This window comes from Protopterus annectens, chromosome 4.part0 (assembly GCF_019279795.1).
Source record: "Protopterus annectens isolate FY-2018-M chromosome 4.part0, PAN1.0, whole genome shotgun sequence".
Classification (NCBI taxonomy): Eukaryota; Metazoa; Chordata; order Ceratodontiformes; family Protopteridae; genus Protopterus; species Protopterus annectens.
In genome coordinates, this window is record NC_056733.1 from 1,264,226,877 (window position 1) to 1,264,244,581 (window position 17,705).

Here is a 17,705-nt window from a genome sequence, read left to right on the forward strand (position 1 = left end):
TTATTTTTTCAGGAAAGGTCATTTGAGTTTTAATATTGTTCTGTTTTAGTATTTTAATTAGTGGCCATGTCTTTTTCCTTTGTTCCAGCACTTTAGCAGAATAATCATTATCAAACCTTATTAGGTTTTGGTTATATTTGATAGGTTTCTTTCTCCACACAGTTTTTAACACCAGTTCTTTGTCCATGAAAGATAAAAACTTTATTATAATTGACCTTGGTGGTGTAGAAGATGTCAATGAAGCTTCAGCTCTAGCTGGGTTTCCCAAAGCTCGATGAGCCCTTTCAATACCAAATGAAAAGCCTTCTTTAAAATCAAAAACCTCAGGAATTCAAGTGTTTAAGAAGAAAATATCTTCTCTTTCTGTTTTCTCGGGCAAGCCAAAGATTCTGATGTTTGAACTTCTTTCCCTGTTTTCCAAGTCATCTACTTCATTGATAAGTCAAGAATTTTAATTCAAAATAAAGTCTCTTTGGATTTCCTCCTCTCTGAGCCTTCCTTCAATGTTACTCAAAGAAGTTTCAATAGTTACCTTAGTCTGGTGCTGTTGAAGCATTTCTTTGAAAATATCTGTTTGCTCTTGACAGTTCTCTTTTAGATTTTGCATGTTAACCTTAAAAGCATCCATTTTCATTGATAATTCTTGTAGTGTAGTAGTCACCAGTTGTAGTTCCTTTTTTAGTGTCAGTTCAGAATGAGAGTTCTTCATGTTACTCATTTCCCCAGTTGTTAATAGACTTAAATATAATTTGACAGGAAATGTCTTAAAGAGATCCACCAAAACTTGTAGTTTGTTATTTTAGACTGTTATCTGACTATTCAAAGTGTTTTTGTTAGAAAAAAAATTAAATAATTTCCTGAATTTTATACTAGTTTATGGAGCTCTAAAACTCTGCTGTCTTCAGTTAGCTATTCAGACTCAGCTCCCTAGTTTATTTTCTGTTGACAAATGCCACTGTATTACGCTTTGTATGATGTACTAAATTTCTTTATTGAATCGCACTTTATAATATGCATTTTTTATTTTCTGTTTTCCAGTAAGTTTATCTATCTTCTGTAATTTTATATACTATTTTTAAGATACTTCTTATGTAAAAATATGTTTTAATTTTGTTTTGTATGCTATGTATGTTCCCTGGAGCTTTTCTCCCAGGGTCTCCAAAGAAAATGGGCTAGCCTGGCCCAGTGGACTTTCCCAGTGAACAAATGTCAATGAATAAATAAATAATAAATAAGTCTTAGTCTTATTCAAATAAAACCTGAGCTTTCTATGCACATCCAACGTGTGCAGCACCTTCTCACTGGCAGATTGTGGAAAAGGAAAAAAGTGGGCAAATGAATAGACTGATTAAACGACAATTAATTTACCAGCTTCAGCATAAAAGAAGGGTTAGTATGAGGAGACATCCTGTCCTTATTAAACACCACAAAAATGAGAGCAAGCCATAAGGGCTTGAAGCTCATACACCCTTCTGTAAGAAGCAAAGGCTAACAAAAATACAGTCTTCCCAGAGCAATGTTGCAAGAAAGCTGAAGCTGCAGGCTCAAAAGGAGCCTGGGTCAGTTTTTCTAAAACAAAATTAAGATCCCAGAGAGGAGGAACAGGCTTCCTGGGAGGCCGAATAAGGACACCTTTGAGAAATTGTTAAGCTTCAACTCTAGAAGCTAAAGCAGGTGACAAAGGCAGAAAAGCACCTGCAGCAATTGGAAAGACCACAAAGGTTCCTCACAAGGAATATTCAAGGACTTCAGCATCTGTCCTACATGAATCATTTGAAATCACTGTCACCGTTTCATACAGACAACTCAGAGGCGATCTCTGCCTTGCATACAAGGCAATCTCAGATCCTGCCTTATTGGAAAAGCACCATCTGCGCAAGTCAAACGGTACACAGGTTACTCGCTCTATTGTATGTGACATAAATACAACCTGCTGGAGGGACAGATTTGTCTCCCAGAGGTTACCACATCTTTGGAACAGACTCCCACTTCATGTCAAACACAACACTCCATTGGCCCTCTTCAAACGCAATCTGGACTGGATGGGTAACCATAAATTCACTCCCGGAGTTCCACCTGTGTCCCTCTTGGACAGGGACAATAGGTGCTGATCATGGAAATAAAGGTAGAACTTGGCTAGGCTTGTAAGGGCCCTAGGGCAATTAGCTTAGTAACTTCCTATGATCCTATGAAGATTTTGCAACAAAATCTCTGGAGAGGATGCCTGAAACAGGAGAGTGTCCAAGTAGGGAAAGACTTGGATCCCCCTTAGCCTGCAAAAAGCAATCACAAAAGCGAGGCATTTGGTAAATACCCTTGGGGCAGTAGAAAGGCCAAAGGGCAAAGCAGAAAACTGAAAATGCCAGGAAGCAATAGAGAAATGTAAAAACTTTCTGAAAGGGGGACAAATAGGAACATGAAGATAGGCATCCTTGAGATACAGAGATACTAGATTAGCCTGAGGGAACAAAGTCTGAAGGGGCAACAAACAAAAGGAGGAGACCTTCAGAAAGGTGTTCAGGTGACAGAGGTCCAGAATAGGTCTCCAACTACCCTCTTTCCTGGGCACCAAAAACATTCTGGAGTAAAACCCCCTCCCCTTTGGGAAACTGGAACTTCCCGAATATTTCCCCGAATCAGAGGATCCTGAAGCACTCCTGGACAGGAAGGCCAATGCTCCTGAGCAAGCTGATGAATTTCCATAAAAGGGGGAAGAGATTTCCAGACCATAAAATAGCCTAGCTGGATAATGGACAGAACCCAGGAGTCCTGAATTATCTTTAACCAAACAGGAACAGAAAGGGAAAGATAAAGAGAAAGAGGAATGTGGCTAAGAAAAACAGAATAGTCAGCACCTGGTTTATCAGGAAAGGGAGACTTCTATGACACAGAAGTATGGGTAGTTTTAGCAGGAGGAGCCCGCTTTCCACTCGTTTTACCCTTGGTGGGGAGGGTGAGACTACCTACGAACAAAGGCTGGCTTAGTTGGGTAACTTCTCTGAAATTTAGGCACATGAGGAACAAGTTCCTGCAAGGCCTTGCCTTATCCTGAAGAGACTTAAACAAATCAGCAACAGCTTCACCAAAGTATCTGTTGTCCAGAGGAGCATCTATCAACTTAGCCTTAATATCAGGCAAAGGTTGAAGCCAAAGCCAGGAATATTTCCTCATCACAGAACCAAAGGCAGCAGCCCTAGAGGATGTATCTGCTGCATCATAACTACACTCAATGGAATGGCAAGCCAGCTGGGAAGAAGTCCCTAACAGGGAAAGAGCAGAAGTCTTCCCTTCAGAGTCCGGGAGATCAGAAATTACCTGACAGGCCTAGGAAAGAAAAGCTAAACTGCATCTCGCCATATGGGTCTGACAATTGGCAACTCTAAAAGCTAAGGCAGCAGGGGTATAAACCTTTTCACCTAGCCATTCCATAGTTCTGCTGTCTTTATCAGACGGAAGTAATTTCGTAGATGGCAGCAACTAACATGGCTTGTCAGATGCCACAGATACCACAGAAGTGTCAGCAGAAGGACACCTACAGAGAAACTTACAGTCCTCAGGCACGCTCCCAAAATATGCAAAATCTAGAAGATTAAGGATTTCTGCTTAGAAATGTTTACATAGATATTTTACACCACATTTAAACTCCAGAGAATTTTTCCTCAGGTAGACAGTAAATGGAGGTGTGACTGGGAAGAAAGAGGTACTTGAGAACATATTTTCTGGGAGTGCATGGGTAGGTGTACTTTAAGGATTCCCAGCAGAATGCACAGTCAGAGATGTTGGGTGGGTGGACTGGTTTGATGAGGGAGATGATTTTTCTAAATTATGATACAGAATCGGAATTCCCAAGATATGGTAAGGCCTTGCAGTGTTTAATTATGGCAGCTGCCAAAAAAAGCAATTACTAGAAAATGGAAATCAAAATCTAAATCAACTATATTAGAAGTAGTGAATATAGTAACAGGGGAGGGATGAGGTTTAATAGAAAGCAGGACTTAAATGAGCTATGTAATGTTTGACTGAAAATTGTTGGGTAGATTGTAAGTGATGTATAATGTTTGCAACTGGGAGTGTATCAGTATGGTTTGCGATGTACTCTATAATAAAAGGAAAAAAATTGCTGTCCAGGATCAAGAAGGAGAAGGTGTCTAATTGGAAGAAATCTCTCATTAGCCCAAACAAGCAAATAAAAGCACTAGTGAAATCCTCCAAAACAAACAGAGTCCAAACTGGCCACACCGATTAAAGACAACCATAAGACTTTCTTCACATATGTCCGCAATTTCAAGGGAAGCACCCAGATCTGCTCAGAACTGGTGGTCAAGGACACCACATACACAAACCCTGTAGATATAGCCAACCTGCTGGTAGACAGGTTCAGTGAAAACTTCACTCCTCTGTCCCCCCCCCCCCCATCAGTGAAACAGGGCATCCCTAGTACCTGCCCCACTCCCCTTAACTATAGGGAGCAAGTCATCACTGCCGTGTCAAAGGCAAAAAATACAGCCTCCATTTGACCCAAATAACATCCCAGGCTGCATCCTACATGAAATCAAGCAGGAACTTGCAGCACCATTAGGCACCCTATTCAACCAAAGTTTGAGTACTGGCTTCATCCCAGCCAACTGCAGGGCAGCTACTGTCATCCCTCTTTACAAAGGTGGAGCATCCACTGATCCAGGAAATTACAGACCCCCTAACTACTGATCTGCAAGGCCATGGAGCGGATTATCATGGGTCTCATTAACAAGGACATTGGCAAACTCCTGATACTTGATCCGACACAGTTTGGTTTTGTCAAGGGGAGGTCATGCCTGTTAAATTTGGTCGACTTCTTTGAGACCATCACCAAAGCCATAGACGAGGAGAGGATGGTGCACACTGCCTACCTTGACCTGGCCAAGACATTCGATACTATTCCCCACTCAAGTATAATAGATAAACTCTCTCAACTAGGCATTAAGCCATATGTTACCAGATGGGTAGCAAACTGGCTTACTGATAGAACTCATATAGTCAAAATAGGGGAAGCCACCTCAAGTAATAGAACCGTAACAAGCAGTGTACCCCCGGGATTGGTCTTTGGGGCCTGTGTTGTTTGGGATATATTTCTCAGAGGTGCAGGCCAAATTTAGTAGGCTATGGCTGACCAAGTTTACAGATGACTGTAAGCTGGGAGCTGTCATCAATTCCCCTAGTGATATGGACATCCTCCAAGAGGGTCGCACCCAAACAAATGACTGGGGCCAGAAACACGGCCTCAAACTGAATGCCAAAAAATGCATCATCCTACCTCTCGGGGAGAATGATGTCCCCACAAATTATCACATTGATAACAAGGCATTAAGTACGCAAGCAGTCGTGAGGGACTTGGGAACCCAGGTTGATAGCAAAAAAGAAGTTATGTACTCACCATAACGTTCCATCTGAGTAGTTGCACTTCATTTGTCTTCAACCTGCGGTCTAAGGATCCGAGTCGAATCCAACACAGCTGCATCACTAGCATCTGATCTGAGCTCCAAGCTCCTCCCCTTACCCATAATGCTCCCTGTCTCCTTCCTCCCTTCAGATCGAGTTTGCTGCTCAACAAAACATAAGCCCAACCCAACAAGACCTTACTACTACTGGCACACCAAAATTCCCGAGCCAAGCATAACAAGCAATGCCTCTGGAATGTTCATCTCGCATATACAAGGCCAGGACAATAGTGACAAGGTCGAGGGAAGGAGGGGGGGGATGGTTGAAGACAAATGAAGTACAGCTACTTAGATGGAACATTATGGTGAGTACATAACTTCTTTATCTGAAGTAGTTGACTTCATTTGATCTTCAACTTGTGAGACAGAGTCCCCAGCTACTAACATCTGGGTGGTCCTCATGGAAGGATATTCTGAAGCATCGCGGAACCAAAGGATGCCCTACTCCTGGATACCATGTCTAATTTATAATGTGAGAAGAAGGTATGAGATGAGGACCAAGTAGCTGCAAAACAATCATCCAGCGACACCCTGGACAAAAAGGCCGCTGAAGTGGCCACAGACCTGGTGGAATGTGCTTTAACCTGACCAGAGGGGAAATTCTTTTGTCAGAATATGCTCGAATAATGCATTGGGAAATCCAATGAGCAATAGTCACTTTAGAAATTGGCTTCCCTAAGAAGGACCTTAAGTAAGAGACAAACAACTTATCAGATTTGCAAAAGGGTTTCATTCTATGTAAGTAAAATCTCAATTGTCTGTGTACGTCCAACAAATGTAATTCGTATTCACCCGGTTTGGAAATTAGGAAAAATGACAGGAAGATTAATAGTTTGATTAATGTTAGCTTCTGACACCACTTTGAGGAGAAAGGAAGGGTTAGTGCGGAAGGAAACTCTGTCCTTGTGAAAAATCATGTAAGGGACTTTGATGGACAATGCTTGAAGTTCAAACACCCTCCTAGCAGACGTAATAGCTACCAAAAGAGCAGTCTGCCAAGATAGATACTGCAAATCTACCAAAGCTACAGGCTCAAAGGGAGGGGAGACTAAAGCCTGAAGAGCAAAAGTGAGGTGCCTTGGAGGTGTGGGATCCTTCACCGGAAATCTTAAATGAAAGGTACCTTTAAGGAAGGTCTTGCAAAGTCTAAAAGAGGCTGAGGAAGACATGTTCTCCCCCCCATGAAAATTAGAAATGGCAGCCAGCTGTACTTTAACGTTAGAGGAACTAGCACCTTGTTAAATGATTCCCACAGAAGATCTAACACTGCTGAGAGAGGGGCCATAAAAGGATCCAAGTCTCACTGCGAGGCCCATATGGAGAAACATTTCCAATTGCTATGATATATTTTTTTAGTGGAAGATTTGTGAGCCACCACCAAAATGTTTTTTACCGGAGAGGATAAACCGGGAGTCCTAATAATCAATGGAACTGGAGAAGCCAAGCGGTGAGTTTCAGACTGTTCAGATATGGGTGCAGAATCCCTGAGGGATGTGAAATGAGATCCGGTAACGGATCCAAGATCCATGGTGGAACTACTAGATGAGACCAAAGGGAGGGGAGCCAGAATTGATGAGGCCAGAATGGGGCAATGAGGATAACTGTATTTCCCAGCCTGCGAGCTTTCTATAGAAACTACAGGATAAAACATAACAGAGGATAGGCATAAAAATCGGGATGGAAAACATGTATCAGAGCGTCTCTAGGGGCTTCCCCGTCAGGGAGGTTCAGAGCAAAAAACTTGCTGCATTTTGCATTGGAAGGAGATGCGATGAGATCGCAACAAGGCTGACCCCACTTGAGAATGATCTCTTCCGTTACCGAAGGAATCAGAGACCACTCGTAAGGCATCAGAATAGTCCTGCTGAGCTTGTCCGCTAGAATGTTGGACCATCCTGGAATGTGCATTGCCACCAGAAAAACGGACGGTGGAAATCATTCATTTCCTCATTTTCATGGCTTCTCGACAAAGGGGGTAAGATCTGGTTCCTCCTTGTTTGTTGATAGACCAGACTACTGACATGTTGTCCGTCTGGATCGCAATGGTCCCTGGAGGAAGATGGGCCTGGAGAGTTTGCAATGCTAGAAGCATTGCCTCATATCTAGGACGATGATATGCAGACTGGTCTCTAAGAGGGACCACATGCCTTGTACCGTCTTTCCAAAGCAATGCCCCCCTCAGTTGGGAGGTGTTTGTGGTCACCATAGTTTTGGGAAGGGCTGGAAGAAAGGGGCGTCCCCTGACAAGATCTGGGGAAAGAATCCACCACCAAAGAGAGTCTCTGCAAACCCAAGAGATACGTACTGGATGGGATAGAGGAAGATCTAGCAAAGACCACTGGACTGCTAGCGTCCACTGAAGGATTCTCATGTGTAGCCGAGCAAGGGGTAGGAGAGTGATTGTGGCCACCATTGACCCCAGTTCCCATAGATCTGTGTCTGCTGTAGGAAACTGGACAGATGTCGGAGACATGAACTCTGAGATTGCATACCCTTTCTGGGGTGAGGTAAACTTTCATTTGTACGATATCCAGCTGAGCACCAATGAACTCCAGAACTTGAACAGGGATCAGTGAAGATGATATTAATGGTGATGCCAAAGCTGTTTGCTAATAAAAGGAAATATTTCCTGGCACGGCAGAGTAGATGCTTGGTGGGGGCAGCAAAGAGCTAATTGTCCAGGTAAGGGAATAACTGAATTCCCTGAAGCCTCACGTGAGCCACTACAACTGCCATTACTTTGGTGAACACCCTGGGGTCTGTGGTGAGACCAAATGGAAGGGCTCTGAAGTGATAATGGCCGTCTCCCAGCCAGAAGCAGAAAAACCTGCGGGAGCGTCTGTTCATCTTGATATGATATTACGTGTCCTGGAGATCGATTGAGCACATCCAATCTTTATTCTGCAGGTAGGGCAGGATGGATTGAAGAGTGACCATCCAGAATTTCTCCTTGGCTACTGATAGATTCAAGGTGGATAGATCCAGGATGGGTCATAGTCCCCTCATTTTCTTTGGCACTAAAAAGAACCTGGAATAAATGTCTGATCCAGATTGGTCTAGGCGGACTAGTTGGATGACTCATTTTCTGAGAAGCTTGTCAATTTCTAGAGCTGCTGCCTCCCTGTGCACAGGTAGAACATCTGGGAGGCGTTTTGGTGGGAGAGGTGGCTCGGTGAATGGGATGGAATAACCTTTGGATATCATTTGCAACACCTAATGGTCTGATGTTACGGACTCCCATGCCGCTGGGTGTAGTGAAAGGTGACCCCCGACTGCCTCCTGAGAGGAGCAGCCGGGCAGCCACTCAGGGCTGCTGCGTGGGTCTGTCTGAGAAAGGTTCTCGAGACCCAGCATTTCTTGGACCCCTTTTGCCTCTTGGACGGCATCTGTCATAACCTCCTCTGCCTCTGGGGGAAGGTGAGTCCTGAATGTTCCAGGAGAACTGAGACTTTTGGAACCATATCTTCCTTGTCCCTTGCCGATTCCTGCAAGGATCTTTGAGGGGCAGAGAAGTGGATCCCGATGGCAGACAGCATCTTCCTGTCTTTCTCACTCTGGACCAATGTGTCACAAACTGTTTTCCCAAACAGGGAAGAAGCATCATAAGCGGCATTTGCAAAATATGCCTTGAAAGGTTCTGTGAACTGACATAACCAGAGCTAGGTGTGATGTCGCATGGCAATGCTGGAAACAGCCACCCTAGCGGCTCCCTCATTAGCATGGGAGAGAAGACGCATGGACATGTCAGCTACCGCTTTCAGAGTGGCAATTCGTTTGGAGAACACCTTCTTGCCCTCCGACACGGGGTCTGGGGACGACTCAGTGACCTCCCTGACTACGCCTCGCTGTAGTTGAATGATGTGCGCCATGTAGTTCAGTGTCCTTATAGTAAATGTTGCTGAAGCATACACCTGCTTCCCGAGACAGTCCATGGTCCTTGACTCCCGGTCAGGAAGATGGACCATAGAGCTCTCCTGCTCAAGCTCTTTTTCGTGGTGGCAGCCAATACCATCACAGCATCCACAGGGGACCCCTTACTCCAACTAGTCCTGTCTGGTGGGGGGCTGAGAACTTTGTCTGGGTCCCTAGGGATGGGCTCCACAATGTCTGGTTCCTTCCATGCGCGAGATGTAACAAGTTCACAAATGGATCCGCGGGAGGAGACACCCAGGAAGTAGACGGGCTTGTGCCGAATGCCTCCAGGAACACTGACTCATCAGAGGTCGGTTTTTGGGTGGACCACTCCGCTCTGGCAAAGGAGTTCCATGATGTCTCCAAAGGAGATATCCTCGGGGGGGTGATCGAGGGGAACCTTCCTCCTTCTCCAAGTCAGTGTCTTCGATGAGGGGCTGCGGAGGAGTCCAAGTGCCTCCTTTTGTATGTCCACTTGCGTGGAACCTCCTAAGTGGGGCTCTCTGGGGGGAACTTGCAAACCTCTTATTGCTCCCGTATGGGGGCTTCCTGAGGAAAAACCTGCACAGGCTGTCCCTAAAATGGCAGGAAGGTCGGGGCCATAACCAAAACAGAGGGAGTTGGGGCAGAATCCGAAGACGAGATGGTCAGGGGCCTTGACGAACTCAAGAGAACCCTCTCCATCACATCAAAAGCAGAGGGGGAGCGGACATCCTGAGAGACTACCAACGGAGCCGTTTCTTTCGGATCTGACAGGGAAGCCAGAGCTGAGACTACGGGCGCCGAGATACCAAGGGAGAAACTGCACTCCAAAAAACTCAGAGCCAACATAACCCCCTCGGATCTGATGCTGAGGCTACGGCACCGAGAGCACAGCCCCCGACCCAGTCAGATCCGACACACTCAAGGCAATGGCCGGTGTCAAGGTACAAGGTACCATCGACACCAACCCCGAGAGTCCTCGGATCCAAAGACTCAGAAACTGAAGGTCAGATCAGAGAAAGAGATACAGGAGTGAAAAATGTCTGCGAACTCCCCGCTCCAGAGAGAGAGGGGGCCGGCAAGACACCCATCTGGATTTGGGTGTGGATGAACTTTCGCATCATCCTGTCCATCTCTGTCTTGCTCAAAGTACGGGTCGATCAGGAGGAAGCTACAGACACCAGCTGGGACAGCCGATGAGTGGACATCCTGGGAGGAGACTGCGACAGCTCTGGCTCAGGGGAAAACCTGGGAGAGTAGAGCCAGGGGGTGCTGGGCCTGGTGGGAGTTTTACACTTGGCTGGATGCCCACCAGAGCCAAACGGTCCGGAGACCATTTGAGCGGTTTCTCCTTTCTTTGATACCTGTCTCCTTCCCCAGACCTCATGGCGGGAAGTTGAGTCCCAGAGGTCTGGGGAGGAGAAAAAGTGGTGGAAGAAGAGGCCTAAGACAGGGTTGCATGGACATCGATCCCCAATGAGAGACGCAAGCCTTTTAAAACAAGATTAGACCTCCTATCCTTAAGGGCCCACAGGTTGAAGCCCGCACAAATGGAGCAGGAGGTAAGCAAATGGGCCGGACCCAAGCAAACTACACACAGAGTGTGGCCATCGGCTGGAGAGAGCTTATGGCCGCAGTCTGTGTACTTCCTATACACAGGTTTAGGAGTATCAACCATCCCAATACCTGAAAGAGAAAGGTAAATACACAGGCACACAAATGCACTCACAAGAAGGGGAGTGGGAAGGCCAAGGGAAAAGTACAGTTGTGTACACTTACCATAAATGTAGCTGTACGAGTGTATTCACTGTTGCAGTCATCACCTGTCGGTTAACCCTGCTGTGGTAGCCCTTGGCTGGCCCGAATACCAGAGTCAATATTTTTCTGTGTCAGCTGCTGTCTCTTGCTGACTGATGTCAGGGCGTCAGTGCTATAAAGCAAGGCAGCAGACGCCATTACATCAGTTTTTCTTGCTCTAAACAGTCAGAAGCCCAAGTAAAATGGTAAAGAGGTCCTGGTGGCTAACAGCCACCTAGAGAAGCTTATGTCTCCCTAAAGAAAGAAGATATAAGGGGGAAGGAGGGAGGGAAACCAGGAATGCAACAGTGAATACACTCGAACGTCTACATTTATGGTAAGTGTACACAGCTGTACTATGTTCTTCATGTTTCACTGTTGCAGTCATCACCTGTGGGAGGGTTCCCAAAGCTGAGGACAGGGGTGGTAGGATTAGTAAGACACCTAGGCCTGGGTCAGCAAGCCCTGCAGAACTGCAGAGGCAAACCCTACCTTAGGCTTAGAAAATAAAGGTAGGTGGTAATGCTTGCTAAAGGTGTGGACAGAAGTCCAGGTGGCAGCTTCCAGGATGTCCCTGATAAGAATTCCTCTGAGGAACACTGTGGAAGTGGAGGCTGCCCTAGTGGAGTGGGTTTGAATAGATTTTAGGGGGGGGGGGTCTCCATGTATTCTGTAGCAGAAATGGATACAGTGTGATATCTATTTGGAAATTGTTTGCCTGGAAATGGGTTTCCCCTCTGCCCATGGGGCAAAGCTGACAAGTAGTTGGCCTGTTTTCCTGAAGGGTTTAGTACGGTCCAGATAACATCTGAGCTGTCTGTGCACGTCTAGTGAGTGCAAAATTTTTCCCTCTTGTTTTGAGAGGTAGGAAAGAAGGTGGGTAGATGTATGGCCTGGCTGAGATTAACATTAGATACCACCTTGTGCATAAAGGAGGGGTTAGTCCCCAGGGAAACCCTGTCTGCATGGAAACCAATGAAGGGCTCAATGGCCATCAGTGCCTGAAGTTCCAAAAGCCTTCTAGCTGAGGTGATAGCTAAGAAAAAAGCAGTCTTTCAGGAGAGGAATCTTAGTTCTACTGAAGCAGCAGGTTTGAAGAGTGGTAAGGTTACTTTTTCCAAAACATAATTCAGGTCCCAGACTGGCATGGATGGCCTTCTTGGAAGTCTGACATCAGAAGCCCCTCTGAGGATTTGTTTGATCAAACGATGGGAGAACAGAGGCTGGTATGTGTCAAAATGAGCTGAAATGGCTGAGGCGTGGACTTTAATAGAAGAGACAGAGAGGCAACTATTAAGTAGCTCCGCTAGGTAGTCCAGGATAAAAGGGATGGAAGGTTGAGAGGTAATGGCTCCAGGAGCAGAATCTATTTCATTTTCCAAGATTTCCTGGTGCTGGGCCTTCTGGCCTCTGTGATAATGTGTAGGACAGGTTTGCTCAACTGGGGCCCCTTGTTTGCCTTTAGAGTATTAGCCACGCTGGGGTGCAGCAACCCCCCCCCCCCACCTGAGTCAGAAGGTCTGAGATCCGGGAAAGCTGCCTGGGAGGCTGTAGTGTCAGGCTGCGCAGTAAGGGGTACCAATGTTGTCTGGGCCAGTCTGGAGCAATGAGGATGGCCTTTGGTCTCTCCTCCCTTATTTTGATCAGTACCTTGGGAATTAGAGGCAGAGGAGGGAATGCGTACACAAAGAGGGTGTTCCAGGGGAAAGTCAAGGCATCCAACCTTCCACGCTAGGTATTGATACTCCTTGGTACATAATTTTTTCAGTTGATGGTTGAGATGCAAAGCAAAGAGATCCACCCTCCAGAGTCCCCCAATCCTGCATGATCTGTAGAAAGATTTTTTCTGCAGAGCTGCCATTCGTGGGGGTTCAGTAAGTTCCTGCTTAAGTGGTCTGCCAGGGTGTTGTTGATCCCTGGTAGGTATTGGGCTATTAGGTGTAGTCCCATGGAAGGGACTGTCAGCCTGAGGTTTATGGCTAGCCTGCAAAGAGGGTAAGATTGGGTCCCTCCTTGTTTGTTGATGTACCACATTACTGTGGTGTTGGCCATTTGAAAAGGAGAACCCCTGGCTTGAGATGGGGATTGAAGGATGTGACAGCCTCTTGTACTGCCATCATTTCTTTCTAGTTGATGTGTAAGGGGAGGTGCTGGGCATCCCAAAGACCTTGGATGCACCTGCCTTCTAGGTGAGTGCCCCAAGCAATGTCTGAGGCGTCGGTGGTAATGGTCTCCCTGGTAGGGTGACGGGAAGAACCTTGTTCTTGGCACAGACCCCTGCCCACCAGAGAAACACGGCCCTTATACAGGGGATCAGAGGGAGAAAGGTCTTTAGAGGTTGAGAGTGCTGACACCAAAGGTTCTTTAGATACCACTGAAGTTTTCTCATGTGAAGCCTGGCCGGAGGAATTAGAAGGATGCAAGATGCCAAGTACTCCAAGGCTTGCAAGAACTTCCTCGCAGTGAGGTGACTTCTGGAAGCCAGCTCGGAAAAGAAGAGAGGCAGGAAGCTCTGCTTTTCTGGGGATAGGAAGGCCATTTGGGATGCTCTGTCCCACAGTGCTCCCAAGAAAATAGTCTTTCTGGAGGGTGTTTGCTTTGATTTCTTCTCACTGATGGTAAACCCTAAAGAAGTTAGCAGAGTTTTGACAAAGAGGAGGTCCAGGAGCAGCTTTTCTTTGAATGAGGCAGTTGTCCAGAAAAGGATAAATCTGTATGTTTCTCTGTCTGCAAAGTGCTATGGTCGGGGCTAAGCATGTCGTGAATACCGTAGGAGCAGTAGATAAGCCAAAGGGTAGCGTAGAGAACTGAAAGTGTTGTGAACCTGCTCTGAAGCGCAGGAATTTCCTGTAGGATTCCCTTACGGGGATGTGGAGGTAGGCATCCTTTAGGTCTAAGGTCACTAACCAGGCATTTTTTTTTTTGTTTTGTTTTTTTATCAGCATAGGCAGCAGTTGCTGCAAAGTTGACATTTTGAATTTGGGAACCACCAGGAAGGTGTTCAGAACTGATAGATCCAGGATGGGGTGCCAAGTGTCCTCTTTTCAGGGAACAAGGAATAGTCTGGAATAAAAGCCTTTGCCTGTTTGATCTGGGGGAGCAGGTTCTACTGCCCCCTGGGATATAAGAGTTTGGACTTGTTTCAATGCCTCTGCCCACTGATTTGGAGGCACGGCTGGGTACCCTCTTGGAACTGGGAGTTCAGTGAAAGAGAATTTGTATGCCTGAAAATTGATCTTTAAAACCCATTGGTCCTTTGTCACTGATAGCCAACTTTCTTTGCAGAGGTAGAGCCTTCCTCCTAGCTTTTGGTGAGTGAAAGGAGGGCAGAGGGGAGAGAGGGAGTCATTGAAAGTTTTTGCAATAGAAGGATGACTTAGAACTCCCTGCGTTTGGGGCAGAGCTGGTCCACTGTTTCATTCTCTGTTATCCCTGGGATAGGGACGTGGATGGTCTGTCCCTGCAGGGCTGACCTTGCCACTGTCTGATAGGTGCAAGAAAGGACTAGTGCTTAGAGGGAAAATTCCTGCTGAAACTAGGAGGTTGAACCTGAAAAAAAATCTTGTACTGTTCACATAGATTGTGCTTTGTCTTCCATCTTGCTAAGCACCTCTTCTGCTTTTACAACAAACAAACAGTCCCTATCCAAGGGTGCATCAATTAATTTGGAATTGACATGATCAGGGAGAGGTTGTTCCTACAACCATGCATGTCTCCTAATGACAGATCATGACACTGCTGCCCTGATCGAGGCTTCTAAGGCGTCATTATCCACAGTGTAATGAATGTTTGGCCACTTGACAAGTAGAGTGCAGTAAATCTACTAACTCTTTCAAAATGGCATAGTCAGGAAAGGTTGAAAAGTTTTGCTTTAATAGCTGAGTTGTTGATTTTTTAACATATGGAACTGACAGTTGAGTGCTCTGATAGCTAAAGTTGCAGAGATGTATACTTTTTTACCCCATCTGTCCAGAGCTGTGGAATCCTTGTCAGAAGGAATAGGATTCTTTGCATAACTAGCCCTACCTTCTTTAGGTCCCTGTGTAATAACTTCCGGGACTGCTACAGAATTTCTGTACAGGTATTTGTGAGAATCCAGTACTCTGAAATACCTGTCAGGTTTACTGGGAACAGGTAGGAGGGCATCAGGGGGTAAGCTGGATTCATGGAAAACTTCATCCACCACCTAAGATGGGAGATGGCCAGGGGTCTGTGCTGGGGCAGATCTAGAAACTCTCTTATAGCCTTTTCTTAGACTTTGGGAAGTCCTAAGATTCCCAGTGGAAATGTTCCCTGAGGGTGTGCAGGGTTTCCCCAAAGTAAAGGTCTTCTGGTGGGAAGGCAGAAGGGATACATTCCTCTGCAAATGAATCCTCATAAGCAGTCAGAGGTTGTTGTTCCTCTTCAAAATCTAAATAATCCTGTTCTGTCATTATTTCGGGAGAAGGGTGTCTTTTCCTTTTAGAAACTGAGGTCTGACTACCCCAATTAGGGAGATAAGATCCTCTGCTATTTTAAGCATTTGGGATTGGGGTGGAGGAGCAGGAGTAAGATGGTGGCTAGAGGCAGACTTTCTAGGAGTGGCCTGGCTTCTAGGCCTAAGAGTAACCATCGATCTGAGAGAACGGTAGTCAGATGAGAAGACATAATTTTTGGTTTAGAATAGGTAGTGCGAAAGGCCTTCTTGGAAGCCGGTGCCTGTGTCACGGCTCCGGACCCATCCGAGGCAGCGACAACCAAAGGCACGGAAGACTAAGAAGAATTCTGTAGCATACTGGACACCAAAAGGGTCTTGGCATAGGCCTGCGTAGATATATCGGGCATCAGGGGCTGCGAAAGCGCCTCACTGAATTCCAAAGAACTGACGACCTGCTTAGCAGTAGTGTCGTTGGAAGACTTAGCCTTGTGTGGTCTGTCTCTCTCTATCACTGCATTTTTTAGGTATGTCTACAATGAATGTTTCTTGTGTTAAAGAGGGCACAGAACCGGCAACGGTGGATGTCGCGGTCTTGGCGTAAACAAGTGACACAGTATTAATGGAAGTCTCAGTGTGGGATCTGCTTTCCACAAAGAAGACAATTGTTAACTTTTTCAGACATCTGTTAGTGCAAGAAAAAAGGATCCCCAATGGGGTACTTAGCTTTACACGTATATATACATATATATACATATACATATATATATATATATATATATACATACATATATATATATATATATATATATATATATATACACATATATATACATATACATATATACACATATACATACATATACATATATATATACATATATACATATACATATAGACATATACATATACATATATATATATATATATATATATATATATATATATATGTACATATATAGATATATACATTTATATACATATAGACATATGTCAGTAGTCTTAGGCTGAAAAGCAGTATTTAGTTCTTTGCAGAGCTCCTTGTGATGATTCTCGAGACTAGAGCTTGATACCTTTGCGGTCTTTTGCTGGTCAACATATTCCTGGCTCTTCCTCTCCCTTTCCCTCTGAAAGCTAAATTCCCATCCGTCAGACTGGGCTGCTGTATGTCGTTGCTGGTTCATAGGTTCGTACTAGGCTATCTGCCCTAGGGCATTTATAAGCCTAGCCAGTGTGTGCGTGGCTTTCACCACCCCTTAGGATGAGAATACTACGCCCATTTAGGGTTTAGTTTACTGTGCCTCTGTCTAGTAGTGACACAGAGATGACCCCCGGGGTAAACCTACGATCTCCCATCCACTCATCAAGACTTCTCTTGAATAGAGTTAGTGAGGGGCTCTGCCTAACATGGATTGGGATTCTGTGCAGGGAGCCTCTGGGTTATGAATCTGTCCCTCCAGCACGTCCTATTTATTTCTGTGTTGAGGTTTAAGTCTCTTGCTCTCGTGGCTCTGATGGATTTGGATTTTTTGAGGTGGAGCATGTCCATTAATTCAGGATTGGACATGGCCTTGTACGTTAGGCACAGGTCACCTCTGAGTAGGCGGTATGCGACTGAATAGAGCTGGAGTTTTTTCAGTCGGGCAGCATATGACATATGTTTAAGACCCTTTATCCTCTTAGTGAGGAACTTTTGGGGTCTTTCCAACTGCTGCAGGTGTCGGGTAAGATACATCCCAAATGGGGCATTGTACTCAATCATTGGCCTAATAAGAGATGAGTAAAGGGGCACAATGACCTCTCTTGATCTAGATGTGAAACCCTTCATGATAAGGTGGGCAATATAGAAGGTCTTCCTAACCACTTTGGCAATGTGAGTGTCAAATGAGAGGTTACTGTCAACCTGGGTCCCTAGGTCCCTGATTACCTCTTCCGTACTTAATGGATTACCACCTATGTGGTAATTTGTGGGTACCTTGTTTTTCTCAAAGGGTATGACTATACATTTTTTGGCGTTAAGCTTAAGGCCATGGCTCTGGCATCAATTATCCGTTTCTATGAGTCCTCTCTGAAGGATGTTTGTGTCCGCTGGAGTATCAATTATGGCGCCCAGTTTGCAGTCA

At 45.5% G+C, this 17,705-nt stretch overlaps 1 protein-coding gene across 1 annotated transcript in view; it reads right to left on the minus strand.

The window, feature by feature from the left end:
* Positions 1-17,705, minus strand: part of ARHGAP26 (Rho GTPase activating protein 26) — a 3,815,868-nt gene that overhangs the window by 3,036,989 nt on the left and 761,174 nt on the right. The gene's annotated exons all lie outside the window — the stretch shown is intronic.